Genomic DNA, 25,974 nt, shown 5'->3' on the forward strand with positions numbered 1-25,974 from the left:
GGCCTTAATGTGCAAACATAAATGTGGATAATCAAAATGTAGATATTAAAATACCAAACTAAAAGTACCACAATGCAATTATGTCATCTATACTACGACGGATTGGGTGAGGTCTCACACTATGCATTTAGAGATTCACATTGTCGTGAAAGTTGTTAAAGAAATTTATGTGATTTTGGGTTTTTGGGCTTTAAATTTTATTGAATTTAATTTCTGGAAGCTTTTCCATAGATGAATTACAATTACTTGGAATAGCCTATTTTCATTTGGGTTGATTCAAGGTCTAACTAGTTTAAGTGGTTATTTACCCTAATCAATTATTCACTCGAAAAGTGAATAAGTATTTAAAGAGGAAATTAATTCCTCACTTCTCACTTTTGGAAATTGAGAATTTGAGAGCTTTTTCCAAAATCCTCTTCTGGAGGATTATGTTTCTATTCGTTGTGAGAGTTGTGGGCGTGGGATCTTCGCTAGGCTAGTCTCGTTGGATCTAGCTTGAGAAGACCTTGTTGTGTCATGATTTCTAGCAACTTTTATAAGTTATTTATTTTATTGTGTTGTTTCTTGTTTTAGCCCCTTTTGATATCAAATAGGGCTTTCTCATTTTCTCATTTCAGCTCAGTCTCTAGTTATATTTCTAGTAGTTGTTTGTTAGGAGGCTAAGAACTAGTGTTTTGCCTGGTTGGTTAGGTATGAACATTTTTCCTATTTTCGAGATGAGGGTTTGGGATTTCGCACCATTATGCTAGCCATTTTTGCATATGGTGTTTGAACCTAAATTTTATTAGATTTTCATGGATTTTGTGCCTAAAGACCAAATGGGTTTTATTTTTGATGTTTCCAAGTTTTGAGGTTTTTACCTCGATTTGTGTGCTACCCAATTTTCTCGAGTTTTCTTCGAATGTTGTTGATCATGGACTTGGATCATCCATAGGATGTCAATCAAATCATTGTTGCACTTTTATGTTGCATTGGATGCATGCCAAATCTATCCTCCCGAGCTTGTCTTCAATTGAGTGTTGTTTTAACTTGTGTTCTCATCCAGCCCTTGTGTTTGATCTTCGTGATGGTGGTGCACCACACATGAGCATGTGTGCATACATTTTTTAGGTGGCTTGTGAGGCCTGATCTCTCATTTATATTTCAATGGAGTTATGTTCAATTGGGATTGGGTTGGGAATATGCATGCCTACAACCACTCATCATGTGATGAGCATGGATATGTAGGGTAAGGCGGTGGAGGGGCTTCTCTCGTAACCCATGCAATGATCCCAATTTGGTGTATGTGTAGAAGTTTCTAATAAGTGATAACTTAATTAATTGATAGAAAATTAAACAAGATAATAACTGTAAATTCAACCTCCGGAGGCTGGTGTCGAGGGGAATGGTTAGTGATTTTTAGTCCTTACAATTTAGTCAGGGACACAACATGTTAGCCTCCCAAGGGAGTACCGAGGGGAATAGTTTGTTAGTGTGTTCACCAACTCTCCACCAAAGTCCCTAAATAGTTATTGACAGAGTGTTTGACCAGGACCTGTTGTACTTGCATTATCTCATGATCTTGGTTTTAGTCATTATTATTGTCTGACGTGAGTGTTAGCCATGGATGTTTTCTTTGTGTGTATTTGTGGTTGGATCATTATCTCCATTAGCATGGAGGGAGTGGACCTATGGGTTCCACGTGGTTAGGAGGTATAGCTACCTTCACCACTATTGGGGACTAGTGTATAAATACAGCCTATTATTTCAATGTGACAATTTCTTATTGTTTCACTTGGTACTTTGGGTTCTGGAGTATGTTATCTTGTGATTTATGCTTTCATTAGAATGCTTGAATAGCATATTTAGATTATGTTAGTTTATTTGACACATGTTCCTATACTATGATGTTTAGCATATGATTAGATGATGAATTTGATTAGTTGGAATATCTAATGTTTTACTTTTAGCATGTTAGATTTCCTTGTTCTTATGATGTTATTATGTTTTGGTAGTGACATCCACATAAGACATCTCTAATGGTTTGGTTGGTAGTTTGGGATGTTATGCGCAAGGGATGGCTAGGACCTTTGAGGTCTCATGATGCTATTATGGTTGGAAGGAACTACACATTATTTTTTTAATTCTTGTTCATTACGATGTTGCTTTTGTACACTACAATGTTGCTTTCAGTATGTTCTTTTACTGCTATATTTCAAATGGTTAGATGCAGTTTTCACCTTGCAGTTATAGTGTTCGAGAGTTTATGCCTCAAATTATGGATCTAGTACTCCTTGATGTGGAGGAAATTCATTTCCTAGCTTTTTAACTTAATGTTTTTTGGTTTGCTGATTTGTATCCTCGCACAAAATTGTACTTTCTTGCACAAGAGTGCAAAAGTTTGTGTAGTGTGTTGAGTTTCCTCGTGTGGCTCATAGTGTTTCCTCGCATGAAACTCCACACCAATTTTTGTTATTTTCCATGTTGTTCATGGTGTTTCCTCACATGGGATGGAATTTCGTCACATGGCTTGGTGTACTTTCTCACACAAAGTGGTACTTCCTCACACAAGATTGTCAGTTGTAAACTCTCTCGTGCAAAAAATAGGGGGCACCTCCATTGTTTTTCAGAGAACACAACTTGGACTTTTGAGTACCCTTTAGAAGTGCTAGTGTTTCCTTGCTTTGACAGATCAAAGTTTTTATGTTCTGTTGTCATTTGTGGTTTTCTTTCTTTAGTTTGGTCATGTCAATTTAGTAGTGGAGTTTGGAGATCCATTGGTGTTTGGATGTTTGGTTAGTCATTTGTTGTGATCTTTGTGATCCTTGTATGTTGAGTGTTGTGTACATCCATACTTTTATATATATATATATATATATATATATATATATATATATATATATATATATATATATATATATATATATATATATATATATATATATATATATATATATATTGGCTTGTATTGAATCCTTGTTTCAAAGATCTCTGGGTTGGGCATTACATCACCTATGATATCCTTGGCTTAACTGCCTGTATATGCACTTTGTCACAATCCACAAGGAAACAAATTTCTTGCTCATAGTCTTTAACTAGCTTCTTGGGAATTCTATATCTACTCTACATTTTCTCCTTAAAAGTTTCAAAGTATGCATCCATTATGCTTTCAAAATTCTCTCCCATTTCTTCTATGAATTTATTGATCTAAAATAAAATGGGTGTATCCTTCTTCCATGTCACATTGCCTTTGGAAGGGAAAACCTTTTGAACATAAATGAATAAGTAGGTCAAAAGAGATCCAAACTTACAATGATTTTTCTTTGATGACCGGATGCTCTCCATATTTTTGCTAGATTGAGTTGTAGCTTGGCAAGGTCGAAAGAAAAGTTGTTCTTCACAATTTTGTATGTTAGGTCAACTGCTTCACATAGAAAATTATTTAGATGGCTCGAGCTATAGATTTTGTGAGCAATCACATGTATGCCTATTACTACATTCAATTTCATGCCTCTTCCATCCCATTCGACAAGATTTTTCTTCGCACATTCTACCCAACCTAGGGTTTTGGTAGCTTTCACTTTGTTTAGCATAGGTAACCCTATGATTCTATGAATCATCTTCATATTGATCTAAATGGGTTGATCCAATCATAAATGCATGTTGTGAACTCAACTTAGAATGAACCTAATCCACTTCCCATGAAAATTCTTGACATGTGCAAGATATGTGTCAAACCCTTGATTTCAAAGTGCTTGTGCTTGAGTTTCAAATTCCCATCCACACAACTCATTATACACCTAGTTCAACTCTAGGGTTCCTAATTATTGGATAGAAAAGTGATAGAACGACCAAATATCATGAATTAGAAGTACTTTAGGAGGAATTTGCGATTGAGACCCAATTAGTTCAAGCTCCTCCATAATTGTTGGACTCAATTTGAATGATGGGGCTTTGCAATCGACACCTCAGACCAACATTTCTAAATCTTTCTTCACTTTGTTGCTAGAAGATGCCATTATGCTTGGTGATGCTTCAAATGCAGGAATAAACATCAATAAATTTTCTCTAAATTGCGCAGGGGCTCATAGATACTCTTCACTCTTTGCTCTGAAAATTCGTAGTGAAATAATAACCTTCAATTTTTTTCTTTTAACAAAATTATGTCTTTAAGTCATCATTAATGCGTCATACAATAGTTAGCTCAGTGAAAGGCTATCCCACTTGGCTAAGCCTTCAACACTCAAATTATCCCTTCGACTCAGTAAAGTCTCCAACTCAATAGGGTCTTCAACTCAGCAAGAACTCTGATCTCACCATCTGCATCCAAGCTCAAATAGGTTTTGCAACTCGACCTTTCTTGGTGAGGTCTAAGACTTCACTTGAACTATTATTCCAACTCGGTGATCCCAATGCATTTGAAATGTTGATTTGGACCTTTAATTGTTGAGTGGAACTAATATGAGATATCTCCTTAGAATCATAGTTCCAATTATCTCCATCACTAACTAGTTTGAAATGGTTGAGTTACCCAACTCATTGACTTGGGTGTCAACAATTTTAGGACTCTAACTTGCATTCTCTGTAAATTTCTTTACCCATTGCTACCTCATTTCTTTTCATCTTCAACTCTTCCTCAGTTTATACAATTCTTGGCAAGATGTCCAAGTTCTATACATACAAAACATCTCTATGTAGTGTCTCTCTTCCTCGTGTGATGTTTTATGCAATTTTCTCCAATATGCCTAGACTCACCACAATAGTGACATTCGCACCATGTGTTGTAATCCCAACCAAATATAGCTTTGACAATTTTTTAGATTGGGTTCCATTTCTTGGTCTTGCATTCTGAAGATTTATGTCCTTGTTTGTTGGAATTGAAATGCTCTCCTTCAAACTTAGATTTCTATGTGCATTCACTTGCTCTATGTCCTAGTTTGTTGGAACTGTAACATTTCCACTTAACTTTGATTTTCCATTGCTCCAACACTTGTTTGATGTATGTCCTATCTTTCCACAATGATTACAAGTAGGTCTTTTGTTCTTTTGAGCTCCTTGCTAAGATGATTTACCTTCTTCTGTGTATCCTAATCCATCTTTGCTTTTGCATCTAAATTGAGTTTTCTTGTCCAATATATTTATGCTTTCTTAAGATTTCATTATCCTCTCATTGGTTTGCTTCTCTATCCTGAGATCATTTGGAAATCTTTCATTCTTTGTCCTCAAGTTGATAAACTCTTGATTTGCATCATTGAGTTGATCAATCAAATATGTTTGTTAAAGAGATAGTTGATGAATTTCATTGTCCTTTTCTTCTATTTCTTCTTCGGTTGTCCTTTTGTTCCATGACTTCACACATTCTGACTAGTTGAATTTCTTGTTCTCTTTTCAACTTTTTGACTTCTTCGTAAAGGGTAAGATTATTTTTAAGTAGATCTTTGATTGTTGCATCAGCTGCATCTAAACTTTTGTCTTGACAAATGTCTTCAATTCTTTCTTCAATGTAGAGATTGTCATTTATCTGTGCTGTAAGGTCTTTTCTTGTTTTTATGCTCCTTTATTTTCTTGAATTGTTCCATGGCTAATTGCAAATCCAAATTTTCATTTTCAATAGCTTTCTCCAGTCTATATACTTCTATTGCCTCTAATCTTTTCTATAGCTATTAAACTTCTGATGTGAGAACCAATGCTCTGATACCAATTGTTGGAAATTTAGTATAGACTAGGTGATTGAGAGGGGGAGGAGGTGAATTAGGAACCAATAAAACTTGCACTTTAATTTACAAACTAAACCTTCACAATATAATCTGATTTAATCGCATGCATCAAATATTGAAAGCAATAAAACATTCATAACACTTGACACAATATTTGGTAACCTAGAAACCTTCCAAATAGAAAGTAAAATTGGGGTGAGGATGATACCCACAAGCTTTATTATTGCAGTATAAAGTTAACCTGTTAAAGCTTATAATTGATCCTTTTTGGTTATCTGCCCTATTAGGAGAAATAAGGACTATTAGTTCCACCTTGTGAAAGGATTTACAACATATAATGAAGTACGCACTCAGTTAGGAGATTTGAAAAAGACTATTATGTCCACCTTGTTAAAGGATTTGACTGGTGCACCTATTAGGATGAGTCGATGGCTGATCTCTAATCTGCAACTTAGTTTGTTGAATGAGATTCCTTTAAAACACAATGATCACCTTGTTGTGATAGATAAGACTTCTTTTTCTTATATTACTTATAGCCTTATTAATTCACACTCATATTGCTTCTTGCTTTATTCACTTCAATGCATTGGATATAATAAGATGCATTACATATATACCAATCCAATAAATTACCTTCTAGAGTTGGCTACAACACCTAATTCAAACAATCTTCACTAAGTTGTCTTATTGTTGCAACTTGGGTTCTTAAGTGATATTTTAACACTCGGCAACACTATCAACTCGTCGAACTATGGCATTCATTTGACATTGGTGCACCGTCCACATTGATCACTTTGTAGTAGCAAGAACTCAGTTAGCATTGGGTGACTCGATGAATACTGAGGAACTCGGTAGACTTGGTTGACACTAAAGCTCGGTCAACAATACCTTCATTCTACTTCATTAACACTGCTAGCTCGGTAGACACTACAAAGCTCGATTAACACTAAAACCTTCATCGAATACACTGATGAGCTCAATAGCAACTAATATCTACTTTTGGAGCTCGATAGCAAAATCGTGAACAACTGACTAAGTGTTACATCACTAATTAACAAATGATTTGACCTTAATGTCAACACTCATCTCCCGAGTAGACTTTCAATTTATGGATTGTTTATGATAGTCCTTATTTCGATAAAAAAGATAAATCCTAATAACTTCCAAAGCAAAAAGGTTGTATTGTCTTTGCTACTTTTCAATAATCTATTTTGTACTCATTCAATTTTCCTTCCAATTGCATTTATAAATATAAAAATGATCTCTTAATTTACTTTGCATTTTCTACAAAAAAAAACCCAATTTATTTTACATATTTTTTTATAAATATTAATATATTTACGAATGTTAATTAAAGATCTTAGTCAAACACAAGGCTCAGAGTATGCAATTCAATTGAAATACTAGAGATACCTACCCATCTCTTATCTTCGTTGCCTTATTGAGATAAGGTAGTTTATATTCAAAACCTTAATTTGGCTTGAGAGCCTTTTGCCAATAATTTTTTTAATATAATATGTTGTAAAAATTATTCCAAACATCTTTGTATTAGTTTTGATGGGGAATCACAATTTCACTCCTATGAGTGTTCTCTTACTTTTTCCTCCTTGCTTCTCTTGTCACTCCTCTTTTTTTTCTTCTTATCACTCCTTTTCTTGCCTTTCCCCTCTTGATTCCTTAATAGAGATGTATTGATTAAATCACCAAGGGTTTAGACAATTTATCTATCAAAAACAAAATAATAAATAATAAATAATTTTTTTAAAAATATTTTAATATAATGTAAAAATTATATATTCCAAAAAAGACTTTTTTATATTTGTTATGATGGAGATTCTTATAGATCCATGATCACATCCTAGGACAACACTAAGACCTTCCTTATTTGACTCCTGCAAGTGTTCTCTTACCTTTTCCTCCTTACAACTCATCAACTTGTCTCATTGCTTTTCCCTCCCAAACTCCTCTTAACCTTTAAGTGCCACATTACCTCATATTTTAAAATTATACACAGAATTTATACTAAATATAAATACTAATTAATATTTAATAAAATTATACACAGAATTTATACTAAATATAAATACTAATTAATATTTAATATTTATTTTCTATATAATTTTATTTTATTGTGTTTACATTATTTTCTCTCATAACATTATTATTTTTATCATAGTCATAATTACAATCTTAGGTACAAATCTTAATAATAATAAAAAGTGCAAAGCACTTTTAGTCATGAAAGAGACATTCCTTTCCTTGTTCATGGAGAAAAGGTAGAAACTTTTATTAAGCACTTTTATTCATGAAAGAGACATTCCTTTCCTTGTTCATGGAGAAAAGGTAGAAACTTCCCATTCTCCTTCCAATTTCCCATCTCCTAGAATTTAGAATTTTCCATGAGTTGTACATGACCTATGATTTCCAGCTTGAAAACACACTTCTTTATTATATATTAAAAAAGTGCCAGATGGTCAGCCACTCCGAGAGAGAGAGAATAGTGAGACACCATTAACTGTAAAGACCTCGGAATAGAAAAAGTTGAAAAAAGCCTGCCCTACACGTTTTGACAACTTACGAGATATCCACTCTTTACCAGTGATTGTTATTGAATTTCAACCATTGATTGACAAAATTATTGAAATTTTGATTTTTTTTTGGGGGGAAGTCTGAACCAAACACTAATCAACAACGAAATAGATTCATCCTCATCTGTAATGAATAAAATGCATCTCTTTGCCCTTATGAACTGATGAAAATAGTAATTCATGTTTTTTATTTGGCATGAGCTTTTTCAAATCAAAATTTATGACCCAACAGTATTTTGTATCAAACTTTGTGAATATCCACATTTCAAATCAAATTTCATCACCCATATATTTTGATGACATTTTTGAATTCGATTTTGCATGAGTTCATTTCATCAATATTTATTTGAGATCAAATCTTATGACCCACATAATTTCTATCAAAGTCCATGAACATTTTGAAACAAATTCATGAGGCATGAATGTTTCCAAATCAAATTCCATATATCTACCAATGATTTGAATCAAACAAAATAACTCATCAAATATCCTGAATCAAACTTGGGGAAATTTCTATCTGAAGAAGGGAAATTGCATGTGAATTAGATAGGAAAAACATGAATAAACTTCCTACGGGCTCTCAAAACTGGTTGCTGAAACAAGATTTTTGATACAAAAATGTGGAAATATTTCTACCGGATTCAGAAAACCGGTACCTGAAACAAGATTTTCCTAAACAAAACAAAAAAAAGTCAAGAAATTTCAGATGGGTTCTCCACATCAGTTACAGAAACAAGATTTTTACAACCCCTGTCCATCTGAATCAAAACAGAACCGCTCCAAATCTGCCGGATGAATAAAATAAAAAGATCTGACCAAACCTAATTCACTTGAAGTTCAATTGTGCCTTTAATAGGGGTCATCCTGATTGCTCTCAACATCATAATCGTCGTAGAAATAAGACTGAATGCAATGGCACACAGAACAGCCCAACAAGATCACAAAAACCATAATCAAAACCTGAACAACCCCCATGATAAAACAAAAATTAGAAGAAGAAAGAAGAATTTTTTTTTTATGAAACCTGGTATTGGGATCTTCCTGGGTAACAGCTGTGACTTTCTTTTTGTGTTTTGAAGGCCTAATTTATGTGAGCGAGGAATAAGCGGCATTTAAGAATAATTCATGGTGATTTGGTAGTGGGCATGTCTATTTGTAACACGTCTGTCGGGATAAGGACGGGGGCGTTATGAAACCCATTCAACACATGAACTCTGAGTTGTCTGCAACTGCCACGTCTTGCCTCTCATCTCATGGCCGTTTTACCATTTTCTAGGTTTTCTTAAACTATAATTTAGGGCTAGTGGAAATGGACAACTCGGTTTAATGGTAATAAAAACGCTTTTCCTTTTTTCATGTAGGGAGTTTAGTCTAGCGATCCATGTGTTGATTGTAAGCAAATCAAGGTGTGTCTTTATATAGGTTTTCAAACAACGTGTAACCTCCAAGTAAATTGAGGTTCAAATCTACAACTTGTTGTTTATTATTACAAAATGATATGGAGAATGTGGGTTCATATCTACACCTTATGTATTGTTTTTTATAATATGGGTTATCTTAAATGATATGGAGATTGTAAGCGAATAAAGGATTGAATCTATAATTCAAGCTATTATGACTTTTAATAAGATGAGTCTTCCTTTAACCTCTCAAATGAAGTGGTAACCAAAGGGTTTGAATATGCAACTTTGACTACTATGATCTTTAGAAGGTAGGTCTCCCTATAACCTCTAGAACGACGTTTAGATTAAGCAAACCAAGAGTCGAACCTACGACTTGAGCTGCTATCACTTTTTATAAGATGAGTCTTCATATAACCTCTCGAATGCAATGATAAGCAAATTAAGGGTTTGAATTTGCAACTTCAACTACTAATAGCTTTTATATATATATATATATATATATATATATATATATATATATATATATATATATATATATATATATATATATATATATATATATATATATATAAGTCGAGAGATATCCTTCTAAAAGCACTTATTTTCATAATCCCATAATTTTCATCATCACATATTTGTGTGAGTCTAATAGGCATGAGGAAACGATTCAAGACTATTGATCTGCCTCATTTTTACTTACATTTCCTCTCTGTAATTTTCACAATTTTAATTATATTTAGTCTATTTCTATATTATTTTTCTGACATGTGAATGAACGTCAAATTTTTTTCAAAATTGAAAATGTTTACATTGAAGATTGTTGCCACTATAGAAAGCCTCTCTGCTTAATTATCCTTACAAGATGGGTCTCCCTGTAACCTTTAGAATGACATGTACACTAAGCAAACCAAGCGTTGAATCTACATCTTGAGCAATTATCTTTATGTACAAGGTGAATCTCCCTATAACCTCTTGAACAATGTGTAGATCATGAGAAATAGTAGAGACTCGAGGAACTAAAGACAATAATATTGGAAACAACTAATATGTATCAAATTAATTATGAAATTAGTTATGAAAGTTCAATAGTAGTTTAAAAAGCTTTACAATTAGTATGAATTATATTAATCATAGAAAATTTATGAGTGTCATTTTTGAATGTTTACAAAATATATATTATATCAATCATAGAAAGTTTAAGAGAGTAGTTTTAGAAAGTTTACCATCTAAAAAGTGGTTAGGTAATAAAGAGGATTTTTTAAAAAAAATTGCAAAAGTTTATAAAATATATTAATAAAAGGCATTTGAGTAGATGCAATAGTGTCATCTATTCAAAAAATCTATTGTAATGCCCTACTCGAAGATCCTTGGAACAAGGATTTAGTTCAAGCCAAGATATTTTTTTATTTTTTATTTTTATTTTTACAAGTATGAATGCACATGAAAACATCATACAGGGATCACAAAGATCACAATGGAACACTTCACCAACAATCCAAGCAACCAACGAATCTCCAAACACCACTACCAAACAAAACGACAGACAACAAAAAATGCATAATTGAATCCAAATCGAAACATTCTGAATTCAAAGTGCGTCACCAAAGGATTGAAGAACACCTAAGGGGGTACCCAAAACTCTTCCCAAAAAGTCTAGGTCTTATTGAAAAGTTCTTGTTGTCTGCTTGCACAGGTTTTCACAAAAGCCAGGTGATACTTTAAATTAGCATTGGGTGATACTTTAAAGTATCATGTGACATTTCTCAAGGAGGGCGACACTTTCAAGGATTGCGAGACACTTCTCTTAAGGGTGTATGATACTTTAGAAGTATCGTACGATACTTCTTCAATGGGGATGCAATACTAGAAAGCATCGCACAACAAAACTCCAATAGGCATGTGCCACAATTAAGGAACACATGACAAAACTCCAATGGGAATGTGACACTTTATTGTATCGCACCATGCTAACACATGGTAGCCCAAGAAAAAAAAAAAAACTACTCTAAGGGTCAAAACGAGGAATGAAATGGGAAAACAAACCTCCACACCGGGGAGTACCAGATCCACATAGATCGAGGAGTGAACACTCACGTGCATAATCAACAATATGTCATGAAACAAGAAAGAGGAACATCTATCCATCTAAACCATAGCAGTAAAAGAACGTACTGAAAGCAACATTGCAATGAACAAAAATATCATCACAAAGTGCAAAGCAACCAAACTAAGCACATGGATCCTCCCAACCATCAATAGCATCATAAGACCATTGTGGATCCTAGCCATCCCCCACGCGTAACATACCAAGCCACCAACCAGATCATCGGTACTATCATAATAGGGGTGTCACTACTAAGACATGTTATAATATAAGCATAAGGAAATCTAACATGCTAGTAGTAAAGCATAAGATAATCCTACAAGTAGATAACATCACCTATCACATGCTAATCATCATAATAAGGAAATCTAACATGCTAAACCAATAAGCAATAGATAATCCAATACAAAAATTTGCATCATCTAGTCATATGCTAAATATCATAACATGGGAATGCATCAAATAAACTAACATCATCTAAACATGATATCCAAGCATTCCAATGAAAGCATAAATCACAAGAAAGCATACTCCGAAACTCGAAGTATCAAGTGAAAACATCCTACAACAATTGCACTAGGACAAAAGACCATCATTGTACAGCAGTCCCTAGCAGTGGTGAAGGTAGCTACACCTCCCAACCAAATGGCACCCGTAGGTCCACACCTATTGTGCTGATGGAGATAATGATCCAACCACAAACACTCAAAACAAATATCCAAGGCTATCACTCACACCAAATAGTAATGATGACTGTAACCAAGAACTTACGACAATGCAAGAAGTACAGGTCCTAGTCAGACACTCAATAGGCTACTAAGTAGGGGCTGACATCATGGAGAGTCACTTGGCATCGACAAGCCCAAGCTAGTATTGGCAGCTTCTCTTCTCAACAAAAGGTGCACAACCTAGGCAGCAACTCTTCTCAATGGAAGGCACACAACCCAAACATTTTATTATCTTGAGTTTTATTAATATTCACACATTTTATTTAGTTATCACTTATATAAAACTTCCTCTGCCAACCAGGAAATGGACACCAGTTTGCTAGATAGAAGCCCCTCCATATGCTACCCTACCCTACCCATGCTCATCCTATGACAAGTTCCCATGGGCATGCATACTCCCATCCCAACCCCAATGATTATAACTTTCAAAAGTACCATGGAAGATTAGGCCTTGCAAGTCACCCAATAAATGTATGCATATGTACTCATGTGTGGTGTGCCATCATCACGAAGATCATAACACAAGGATTGGATGAGAACACAATGCAAAATAACACTCAACCGAAAACAACTCATGAGGATGGATTCCACACAAATCCCAAGAACCAATAAAACCATACATCATGAAATCACTCTACCGGCCTCAATCAAGGAGTATGGATTCTACATGAATCCCAATGATGCAACAAGACCAAACATCATGAACTCACTCAACCGGCCTCAATCTAGGAGTATGGATTCTACACGAATCCTAGTATCCACAAAACAAAAGCAAAGGTCCAAAAGAAACCATAACACCAGGTATAAAATCACTCAACCGAACACAATGCTGGGAGTACAGATGTGACATGCATCCCAATGCAAACACAAAAGTGCAAAAAATGTCTGATTGATATCCACATGGATAATCCAGGTCCATGACCCAACTTATGCCAAGAAAACCTAAGAAAATAGGGTGGCACGTAAAATGAGGTAAAAACTCCAAATTTTGAAAAAAAGTTGAAATTAAAACCCATTTGGCCTTTGGCTACAAAAACTCCAAAAATCTAAAAATAATTAAGTTTGGACACCATATGCAAAAACAACTAGCATAATGGTGCAAAACCCTAAACCCTCATCCCGAAAAATAGGGAAATGCTCATACCCACCCAATTGAGTAGAGCTAGCATACAAAAATGGAGGAGAACACTAGTTCTCAACCTCCAAACAAATGGCTACCAAAAATAGAAGTAGAAATGAAGTTGAAACAATAAAATGGGAAAGCCTTACCTCACAGCCAAAAGGGTAAAACAGGAGTCTAAACCATAAAATAAATAGCTTGCAAAAGTAGCTGAAAACTGCAGCAATCCAAAGTTTCCTTGAGTTGGATCCAACGAGCCCAATCTCGTGACGATCCCATGCCTATAGCTCCTACAATGAACAAAATAGTAAATCCTCATAAAGAAGATTTTGGATTTTACTCTCCAACTTTCTAATTCAAAAGTGAGAAGTGAGGAATTAAATTCCTTTTTGGATATTTATTCACTTTTTGAGTGAATAATCGATTAGGGAAAATTACTAGCCAACCTAATTAAACCCTGAATTGACCCAAACAAAAATAAGCTATTCCTAGAAATAGGAATTCATCTATGGAAAAGCTACCAGAAATTAAAATAAATCAATTAAAAAGCCCGAAAACCCAAAAACACAAAAATTTCCTTAACAACTTTCTTGACAATGTGAAACTCTAAATGCACAGACACATTCACTGGCCTCATTACATAATGCAAACGAGTTCAAATTTAATAATCACGGAAAGGTTTAATCAAACAATTAAAATAAGGATAGATTGACCATATAGGGATGACATTGGTAAAATATGAATAGTTGAATCATTAACTCCATGTGCCACTGCTAGGGATATAAATTATGCACACTAAACAACATGATCAAGTGCAATTGTATATAATAACATAGTTGAAGCAATAAATGCATTAAATTGCCTAATTTAACCATTTATTTAATTATATCAAAATAATCTATTTACATCACTCATGTTTGCATAAAGCATAAAAAACACAGGAATGAAGTAAATAACCATAGCATTAAATCTATCACATAACATAATCAGTGATATGTCCAAATACTGTATAACTAGATATCATCATAAAACACATTGTCATCTCAAAATGGCATCATCATGCTAATATGATCAACTAAACAGCATAGTAGTCTAACATCTATGAAACTGAAATCAAAGTATGACATCCGACCCTCAAGTCATCTCAAAAGTAAAGCATAACATTAGTAGATATCCACAGCACATAACCAATGAATCCAACATGGACAACTCATTTCTAATTATTTAAGCATTTAATAATGGTTGTTTAAACAACAAGAACAAAGGTCACATAAAACAAATAAGTGAACACAATCATAAACATGACTAACCATTGTTACAGGAACCTAGTCCAAGGTAGCAGGTAAAAAGTACACAGTGCAATCTCTACACACATCTCAGGGTAATCACAAAACAACCTCATGATACCACATTGATCCTGGTAACCACTGGCACAAACCTTAGTGAACCATAAACCACATCATAATCTCATAAATCAGCCATATGCATAATCAAAACAACTGATACAAAAACATACATCAAATCACCTCTACAGTGTAAACCACTGATGGTCACAATCATGATCCATCACAACTAAAGATCAACAAGGTTGCATCCATGAGAATGACTTATAGAAGTCAAATGGGAGAGGCACTACATCTATTGTGTGTTCACTAAAGTGGAATCACTCACTCACCTTATGATGCTAGTTAATATTTAAGAATGAGGAGTACTAAAACACCCCAACCTAGTTATGGATTAAGAAACATATTATATTGAATCATGGTTGTTAATCTCATATTGGTTTTGACATATGAGTAACAATATAATTAATTCATTTACTTAGTTCATGCCAAACAAGTAATACATGTCGAGCATAAGTTATCAAATAGTATATGTCAAGTGACATATATTTAGTGTGAGTTGAGTAACTAGTAAGTGTCGATTCACTCAAGTGCTAAGAAAATGGTATGTGTCGAGCTATTCAGATGTCGAGTGATCAATGGATGTTGAGTCATTCAGAGGCTGAGTTATAGCATTGAATTTGTAGTTGATGTCAAAAATCAAGGACTTCAAGTGTCGTGTTACATAGTTTTGACATAGATGTTTGTAATGGCACAAACTTCTATGTAAACCATTTTTTGGCTAAGTTAAAAATTGTTTTACGATCTTTGTTGATAATGATGAATCTTAATTGTGAATCCATATACATTACATGCATCCAGTCAAAAAAAGGGAAGGTTTAAGCGGCAATATGGATGAATCACTATCGTTGATTCATACCTAACCCTAAGTCACCTAGGTCTTCTTAAGCAAGACAAACCCTAAACTTTCTAAGAATGCTTAAGGAGAATTGAAGAGAGTTTGCATGCACAAATAGAGCATTCATGGTGATTAAGGTTTTATGAATTTAGTTACATTGTAGAATCAGTTAAAGAAGAAAAAAGAAAAGGAATCAAAGGATAACAGAGATGCATCTAATCAGAAAGGATCAAGTACACATCAATATAGAGGTGATCTGACATCAAGAAATAGAGTGCTAACCAAAGGATCATTGTTGAGACATTTCAATAGATGAATTAGTTAAATCTCTTAACAGAGTAGTCTTGACATGTTGTTGTAAATCCTTTAATAGGATGCTTACTTTATTGTAAGTTAAAGTCATTTTACCAAGCACACTTTTAGCAGGGTGTTTAAATCCTTTAACAAGGTAAGATCTAACAATCTTGTAAGCCTTTAATAGAGCATACCTTTCACAAGGTAGATCATGTTTCATGTTCAAACATTGTAACCTTCATTGGATAAACTTTATTACTGCAGTAGTTGAGATTTGTGGGTTTCATCCCCACCCCAATTTTACCCTCTCCTCAAAGAGTTTCTAGGTAACCAAATATCTAGTGTCATACATATGTTGAATATTTTACTTTCATGTTATGGGTGTATATGATTAATTTGGTATTTTAGCTTATATGCATAGATTGTGAGATGGATGTGTGGTGAATAGTTTTAGAGGTTGAAAGTTTTAAGTGTTGATTCACCCCCCTCTTAGAGTTTACTTCCCTATTGTATTTCCAATAATTGGTATCATAGCACAATTCTCTGAAAGTAAAGCTTTGCAACTTTGAGGAAAGATCTTGAAGATGGAAATCTACAAGTTGGGAAAGAATATTGAGAACCAGATGAATAAAATACAACTTTCCCTACATCAGCTGAATGAAGCAAGAGATGAGTTAAAGAGATGATTGAAAAGAAGGAAGGAAATTTCTATTAAAGAGAATGACACTCAATACCAAGAGATTGACATTACTGAATTATTTGCAAATGGAAACTCCAATAAATTTGATGCAGTAGTTGCAGATTTGATGAAAAAGAATGGAATCCTAACTGAAGAAGTCACAAATATAAAGAGAGAACAAGAAGTCCAATCAATATTTCTATGTGAGGTGACCAAGCAGAAAAAGAAAGCTGAAGAGGAAAAATTCATGGTTAAAGATGACAAAAGGATTTTAACAAATAGACTGGAAGAGAAAACATCAAAGGTAACTAGGATTGCTAAGATGAAATTGGAAACTTTGGGTCATATGATGATTGCAAATTATGAACTGAATGCAAAGGATATTGAGATCACAACACTAAAGTTGCAAAAAGTAAAACTAAAAAATGACCTAAAAAGAGAAAAGAAGTTTGCTGATAATTTCAATAAACCTAGTGAAGCCATCAAATACTTTGAACAATTGATGAGATCCCCTAGATCCAGCAGTGACACTTCTAGATTGGGTTCCACTACTACTAAAGAAGAAGACTCATCCAAAAGTGGTAAAGAAAGAAGTAACAAAGGTAAGAACTCCAAACCTAATTGTAATAATTGTGGTAAGATAGGCCATACTACTAATGTTTGCAGGAGCAAGGCTGCAAATTGCAACAAACAAGGGCATTAGACACATGAATGCAAAACCATGACCATAAGCACACAAAGATTTTTAGGATACTATTATAACTATCAGAAGTATGGGCATAGAGCATATGAGTATAGATCCAAGTGTAAATGGTCATCAAATAAGTAGACAAAAATAAAGTATAATGGACACTCTTCTAATTGGGATTATAATACAAGGTATAGTTGTCACTATTGTCAATAGTATGGACATTTTGTTGAACATTACATAAGAACACATTTCAAAAATGACTACAGTAGATGACTGAGTCAAACCACATGTTTTAGTTATTTGAAGACTGCTCACATAAGTAGGAATTGTCCAACAAGGTCAAAGGCACCAAGCAGTGAGTTCAAAAAAGGAAAAGGAAAGGTAAATGTTGAAAATGTCAGAGATGAAATGAACAAGACATGGAAGAGAAAGGAAGATTGCAACACATCAAGTGTAGATGGGATCACTTCACCCAATGGGTCATGTGATCACACCTCCTCAAATTAAGCAATCAAGAGGTATGTGAGACTGTTATCTAAAAGATATACTATATGTTAGTTCCAATGATTTAGCTATGAAAATATTACATAAGCATGAATAAAGATGCAAGGTGTTCTAAGAATCTAGAAGAAATCTTTAAGTTTTGTTAGTTTTCATGTTATTGCTGAGTATGAAAATTTTTACTGTGGTTGCTGAGTGAAATGTTGGTTGATGTTGAGCTATCAAATTTGTTAGTATTGACCGAGCTTGTAGTGGTTGTTGAGTGGAAAGGAAACTTCATGGAAGTTGAGTGAGTCAAAATCTTTATTGAAGTTGAGCTTACAGTTGTGTAAGCACTAAGCATTAATTGCAAGGTTTTAAGGTCTATATGATTGATTTCTACTCATTTGACATCATTCAAATTTGAATGAGAGCACAAGGAGTGAAAGGAAAATTAAAAAAGATCATACCAATATTTGCAAGATGGATTCAACAGTCTTTCAACACCATTGCATTAGATCCACAAAATTATTTATCGTGTACCAAGCTACACGATTTGAATTTTTGCAAACCCTAGTTTACATTATGGAATCTAGTTCTTCAACTACTAAGGTTAAAGAGGGTAAAGAAGTTTTGAATGTGCAATTGATAAGTAATGAGATAAGACAACCAAACTTTAGAGACATACCTGATATCACTTACAAGAAAGATTCATCTGGTGTGTTGTCGATGATACCACCTTGAGTTTTGATGATTCAAGATGTAAGATGTTGTTACACATGCTAGGTGGGTAGCACAGGACACATGGAGATTAGGGAAACCTATGGAAAATTATGTGAAAATAGAGAATTGAAGGATGAATTCAAAATCATATAGATGAAAGGGTTGACCCGTGCCCCAGATTTTCCAAATGTTTTCAAGACTGAATGGATTAAGATAGTTTTGAGTAGAATTCATGCTAATTATATATGGTTGGATAATGGAACAATGAACATCACCAAGAAAATTGTACATAGAGTAATAGGGTATCCAATACTTGACCAACCTAAAACAATGAGAAGTGAATCTAAAGAGGTCATTGAGAAGAATACAGGGGCAATGTGGAACAAACGAGGCATGATAATTGATACTATTTCAAATCCCCTAATTGCATTTGTAGTGAGGATAATAGCACATAAATTCTACCAATCAAGTAGGCTCAACAGTGTACCATGTATTGTTGTTGACATGGGCTATAAGATAGTCAAGAAGTATCATACCTATGACCTTGCCAAGTTGTAGATGCAACAATTTTCAGAAAATTTGGGAACTATAAGGAAGACAAAAAGTGCATAATGTAAAATTACTCAAATGGTCTGAGAGAAAGTTTCAACATAAGGTTGATGAAAAGACATCAAGTGCTATTGCAATATCATAGGTTGACTTAGCAACCAAAATAGACAATGTGAAGAAGGTACTGGAGAACATCTTCTCTTTGTACACAAAATTGTGTAATCCCACACTCTTCACACAAGAAATAAGGAGTCATATTTTGAGTTTGGAGAGTCATATATAGTCATCTAGTATAACCTTGCCAAATTCTCTAGCACAGATTGAGAAGCATTTTAGAAATCTCCTCAGCTCCCAAAGTCAATTAGCAGTGTTACACATAGATGAAGCAAACATCAAGCCTAAACTAATTAGCATCTAGTCAATTATAACTCTAAATATGGAGATATTGTATGAGGAACTAGCCTTTATTGAAACACTCATGAAGAAAGATACGCATCTTTCTACTCATGAAGGCTTAGTCCACCTTGTTGTAGAGCTGGCCATCAAAATCAAATCATTGGTGGTATCTTGTGATAACTGGGATGTAGCATTGAAAATCATGCTTGTGATCCACAAATCATTTTTAGAAAAATACACTCTAAGTGTATAACCCTTTGACATCAATGTCAAAACAAGGAAGAAATAAGGTATGGGAGAAATAAGAGGCATGGGGGAGATAATATTTTTGAAGGTGATGCCACAAATAGAGTACACAAAAATCTACTCAGTAGGAGGATACAAAACAAAAAAATCAACTTAGGGAGAGTTATTGAATTGTGAGGTATGATTGATTGGTCATAAGCTTTTGCAAACTTTTGAACTTTTGAAATTTTTTATGTATGTGGATATTATCTAAAGTTATGCTTGAAAGACTAAGGTTATTTATACATGATCAAGTATTTTTCCACTCATGTCAAAGGGGGGGATCGTTAATCTCAAATTAGTTTTGACATATGAGTGACAATTACTTAAGTCATTTACTTAGTTCATGTTAAACAAGTAATACATGTTAAGCATAAGTTGTGAGATAGTATATGTTGAGCGACAAATATTTGGTGTGAGCTGAGTAACTAGTAAGTGCTGAGTCACTCAAGTGCCAAGAAAATGGTATGTGCCTAGTTATTTAGATGCTAAGTGATCGGTGGATGTTCATTCATTCAAAGACCAAGTTACAACATTGAAGTTGTAGTTGATGTTGAGCACCAAGGACATCAAGTGTCTTGTTACACAGTTTTGACATAGATGTTTGTAATGGCACAAACTTCTATGTAAACCATTTCTGGGCCGACTTAAGGATTTTTTTATGATATTTGTTGATAAGGATGAATCTTAATTGTGAATCCCTATGTATTACATGCATCCAATCAAAAAAAGGGAAGATTTAAGCAAAAATATGGGTGAATCACTATCATTGATTCATACCTAACCCTAAGTCACCTAAGTCTTCTTCAGGAAGATAAACCCTAAAATTTATAAGAATGCTTAAGGATAATTGAAGAGAGTTTGCATGGGAAAACAAAGCATTCATGGTGATTAAGGTGTTATGAACCAAGTTACATTGAAGAATTAGTTAAAGGAGAAAAAAGGAAAGGAATCAGAAGACAATAGAGATACATCTTATCAAAAAGGATCAAGTACTCATCAGTACAGAGGTGAATTGACATCAAGCAACAAAGTGTTAATTGAAGGATCATTGCTAAGACATTTTAACAGGTGAATCAATTAAATCTCTTAACAGTTTAGTCTTAGTAGACTATTGTAAATACTTTAACAAGGTTCTTACTTTATTGTGAGTTAAATTTGTTTTACTAGGCACAATTTTAGCAGGGTGTTTGAATCCTTTAATAAAGAAAAATATAACAATCTTGTAAGCCTTTAATAGGATAGACCTTTCACAAGGTAGATCATATTTCATGGTCAAACATTGTAACCTTCATTGGATACATTTTATTATTGCAATGGTAAATATTTGTGGGTGTCATTCCCACCCCAATTTTACCTTCTCCTGAGGGTTTCTAGGTAACCAAATATCTTCTGTCATACATGTGTTGACTATTTTACTTTCATGCTATGGATGTATATGCTTAATTTGGTATTTTAGTTTATATGCATAGATTGTGAGATGGATGTGTGGTGAATAGTTTTAGAAGTTGAAAGTTTTAAATGTTGATTTACCCACCCCCCCCCCCCCCCACCAAAGTTTACTTCCCTATTGTATTTCCAACAATAGCAACATGAAAATTGATGAACACAACCTGCTAAAAATTGGATGCCTTATTACCCATATTGTACAAGAAAGAAAAAACCATAGATACAAAAGTGGCTACAACAATACATGTCACTACAACATTTGGGGTCAAATTGCGATGACAATTTGTGACAGTGCTCTAATTTGTGGTAATTTTCATATATTTTTTGCAATTTTCCCTAGCATCATTGCAATACCAATGTAAGCATTGTAATTTTGATGTTCATGTAAGTATAAACAAAAAAAATGACATAAATCATTCCCCATTGTTTTGATTATGGAGAGCTACATGCAAAAGAAGGTGGAGAGCTTTGAACATTGTCATGCCCTTGTGCTTGGTGTATTTTGTTCCTATGATATTGTTATCATTCATTCACCTGCCAAAGTTTCTCTTCCGTCAGATTTTAGAAGGATCGACGGTCGGTGCGATCTCGTCATCGAAAGTTGCACAGGAGATACTATCAGCGACATCACGCCTGATTGACGCGTGTCCGGTGGGTTTGACGTTCGGCGAGTTAGAAAGTTCCTTGACGTCAGTGGGCGCCATGTTGCTATTGCATATCGGCCAAAAAATTTCGATGGCGACATAGCGCCCGACGGAAATACTGTCGGCGGCGGGCAACGGGTTTTCACAGGCCGGAAGTTCCAAAGATCGGCAAGGCGCCATGGCGCCAATGGAAAACCAATGTGTTTTCCTATGGAGACATAGCGCCCAAATGGAAAGTTCATCATGGCGAAGAATGACCAGACAGGTGGGTCCCGACGGTACTCCGCATGTATAGTTTGTCAGCCCGGCATCACAGCGATAAATCAGAAGTAGCCGTGTGTAACCAGGCCGGAGTCTCTGTCAGCGTGGCTAACACAGTCAAGGTTTATGATCTCCGCCGTTAGATTTGGTTGCATCGATGGTCAGCGCCATCTCACTATGGCAGAGATGCATGGGTTTTAACATGGTGACATAGCGCCCATGCGCCACGTGTCCTAGCGGGGCCGCATTTCATGCCGCCAGATGCAGTTAGATTTGGATGACCGACAAACCAATGAACAGACGCCATGTATCAGCAGGCTTGGTGAATCACGAGAGAAGGAGGGCCGCGGAAAGGAGAGTCTGCGACCGTCAGATTGGAAAGAGATCAGCGGTGGGCGCTATCTCGCCATGGAGGAATTGCGCGGATTTTACAATGGCGAGTTAGCGCTTGGAGGACATGTGTCCTCGCGGGTTTGGTTTTCAATGTGGCAGTTAGCGAGCAGTTGCGGTTAGATGATTGCCAAGGTGGCGCAGTCAAGTTGAAACCTTTAGGCGCTATGGCACTATTGAGACCTTCGAAGACTTTTTCGATAGCGACATAGCGCCCAGTCGCATGGAAAGGGTGGTAACGCCCAGTTAGATGTAAAGAGACTGCCAGGGTGGTGAGATCGAAGGTCTAATTGGTCTGCATGGCCCAGTTGGCTCGTCGAGCCTGTTGACTGATCGATTCGATGGATGCACAAATCATGAATGATGGAAAATCAGAAGTTTTTCCACAAATTCGATGGTATGATTGATTGCCACCAACTTGGAATGAATGCTAAGCACAGAATGACACTCCATCCATCCGGTCGATCCATCTACCATGTCAGGGAATGTTGCGACGTCGTTTCTGTCTTCTCCAGGCTCTTTCTCAGAAAGATATGAGATTTCTTGGTATGCAAGCCAGGATTCAATCAGATCTTCGATTGGATTCTCAGAGTGGAAGTTAATGCCAGTAGGTGAGAAGTGAATGTAATGCAGAAATCTTCAGTTATGCCTGAGCTATAAAGGCAATTTTGTGATCTATTCTTAGGGTCGACTCTTTCTAGTTTTCTCTGCTACTACTTGCAGACTTGCAGTGTAGAATCCCTATGTCTCTGAGCTACATAGTATCCTGTGTCATTCTCTTCAATGGTCAATGTGCATGTGCTTCTTTTGCCTCTAATTGATGCATTATTGAGATTAGTGGTCCACATATTGTATCTATCTTTGGCCTATTGGATAATATACAAGTGAAATCTCCTTTTCCTGGTGTCATTCAGTTGGTTTTCTAATCTATATGTGACTATTGATCGATATAAGTCTGGACGTGTATGACTTTTGTATATTACCCTAGTTTTGTAGTGCATATATGGGCAGGAATGAGTCTGAACACTCTGTTTTGGTGCATCACCGCCTTAGATTAGACTAGGTAGATTTTCTTTAACGCTCTCTTTCTCCCTTTCCCTTTTGAGAATAGATAGGTGCGCCCTGACAGTAAGAGGAAGCCGGCCTTCTCCGAAGACTCAACCTCGTAGTTCAAGTCCCACAGCTTGGAGGTTATTTCCATGTTTCACTAGGTTGTTCTCGCGCTTAGGTCTTGGACAACGGTGCAAACCTAAGTGACAATAGTTTTTGGCACGCCTGGTGGGACTCATCAGAAGATTTCATGTCTACTGGTGTCAAAAGAAGAAAGAGTTTCTGAGATTAATGTTGAAGAAGTAGTGTTGGCTTCAGTATTCAAGCCTTCAAGAGGCTAATTCATCAAGTACTTGGTGACTCTGAACATCAACAAATCTGGTTTCAGGCCAAAGTTGGAGAAATTCATGCCCAGAGCTGAAACAAGGGTGTCTTCTAGAGGTAATTTTCAATATCAAGAACTCTCACTTTCAAGTCCTAGAAGAAGGAGGGCTAGAGCTTCATTATCACCAGTTAGAGGTGGAATAACAGTTAATATACCTGTAAGATCTGTCTCTACTCCCCCTACTATCCGAACTCAGCCTAGATTGCCATCAGCACTCATCAATAGAACACTTGCTTATATGGCACACCCTTGAGTTCATGTTTTTGCCACCTTTAATGGTGGAAGTCCTCTATTGTTAGCCCAAAGACATGATATACTAGTATCTGCACTAAAAAGCATACCTAATTTTACTGGTGAAACTTCTATTTTCCCTTTAGAGCATATCCAAGAAGTAGCAAATGTCTATAATATTCATGGTATTACAGAAGATGATGTTGCTGTCAGAATTCTAGCCTCATCTTTAAAAGGAAAAGCATTACAGTGGTATATAGGCTTAGCTCATGGTTCCATAATTGATTGGGATGGACTAGGAGCAGGATTATGCAAGCATTTTGAGGATAAGAGTGACCATTTGTCACTACTAGAGCAGCTGACTACAATAAAAAGAGCCCCCCATGAATGTATGATTGATTTTAATTACATATTCCAAAAGACATGGGATAGAATACCTACTATAGTGAAACCTACCCCTGGTAATGCCTTCTTGCATTACCTTAGAGCTTTCAATAGTGATATTGCCACCACAATCCAAACTATGGGAGGAGATACATTACCAAATGCTTATGAGACAGCTATAAAAGCTGAGAACATTCTAATACACGGAGGAAAGTTGGCTCCAAGGCCTCCTATGTCTTTCTTTCCCGATGTTCCCAACCACCAACCAGCAATAGCCCCTCTCCCTACAATTTCTACATCACAATCCCTTACTCCAGTTCCCCATGCTTCCACATCCTCAAACGGAATAGATGAACTCAAGGAAATGCTCCAAGGTCTAGTGTTGAATGTAGATAAAAGAGAAAAGACCCTAGATAAAAAATTGCAAGAGCAGGGGAGGGAGTTGAGGGACCAAGGGAAGAGATTAGAGGACAGTCTTTCTATGATACAAAAGATGAGTAACAAGGTGGTGGCCTTAGAAAGGCAGCAAGCTCAAGGTGGCAAGCCTCCCCAATTGCAATATCAGGCTCCAAGTGGTGGTAGGCCTCCTAATCAGTGGAATAGCTCTTTTGATCAGAATAGGCAAAATAGTCATGCTACTGCTTCAAGCTCAAATCAGAACAGAGCTTTAGTCCCTCAAAATAACTTGGCCCAAGATCAAGATTTTTGTCCTTCTTGCAACTATTCTTATACCTATTGCATGTGTCAGAAGGCAGAATCTTATATGGCCCTAACTATCCAAGAACCTGCAGCAAAGCAACCGTACAAAGAAGATCATACCAAGGGGGCCTCATATGTTCAGAGGCAGGGTGATTGCTCTTTTATGAATCACCAGATGGAGGAGCATTGTAATGTAAACCAGGATTTCGTTGCCCATAACACAAGAAGTAAGAAGAGAGCTATGGAACATACTGCCCCCCCTTCTCCCAATCAGGCCTCAACTTCAAGTCCTACACCTCATACACAAACAAAAAATGAGCAAACAAACAATTCACAACAGCAAAAGCAAGGTCCAAGAAATGAGGATGCAAGTGATCCTTTTGTTGCCCCATCTCAACCTCTTATAAGTGCAGCCCCCAAAGTTTCTACCAAAATTCCTAGTGCACCATTGAGTGTGGTAGAGCAAATGAAGAAGACCAATGTAAACATTTCCATGTGGGATGC

The 25,974-nt window shown here is 35.6% G+C and overlaps 1 long non-coding RNA gene across 1 annotated transcript; it reads right to left on the reverse strand.

The window, feature by feature from the left end:
• Window positions 1-8,707: 8,707 nt before the first annotated feature.
• Window positions 8,708-9,496, reverse strand: LOC149553151 (uncharacterized). Its single transcript, XR_016353394.1, has 2 exons — window positions 9,309-9,496; window positions 8,708-9,187 (listed from the first exon to the last, which is right to left on the reverse strand). It is a non-coding gene; the product is annotated as an uncharacterized LOC149553151 (long non-coding RNA).
• Between the last annotated feature and the right edge of the window lie 16,478 nt (window positions 9,497-25,974).

Source organism: Cupressus sempervirens, chromosome 6, assembly GCF_028749045.1.
Source record: "Cupressus sempervirens isolate cs-2001-9-10 chromosome 6, ASM2874904v1, whole genome shotgun sequence".
In the NCBI taxonomy this organism is placed as follows: Eukaryota; Viridiplantae; Streptophyta; class Pinopsida; order Cupressales; family Cupressaceae; genus Cupressus; species Cupressus sempervirens.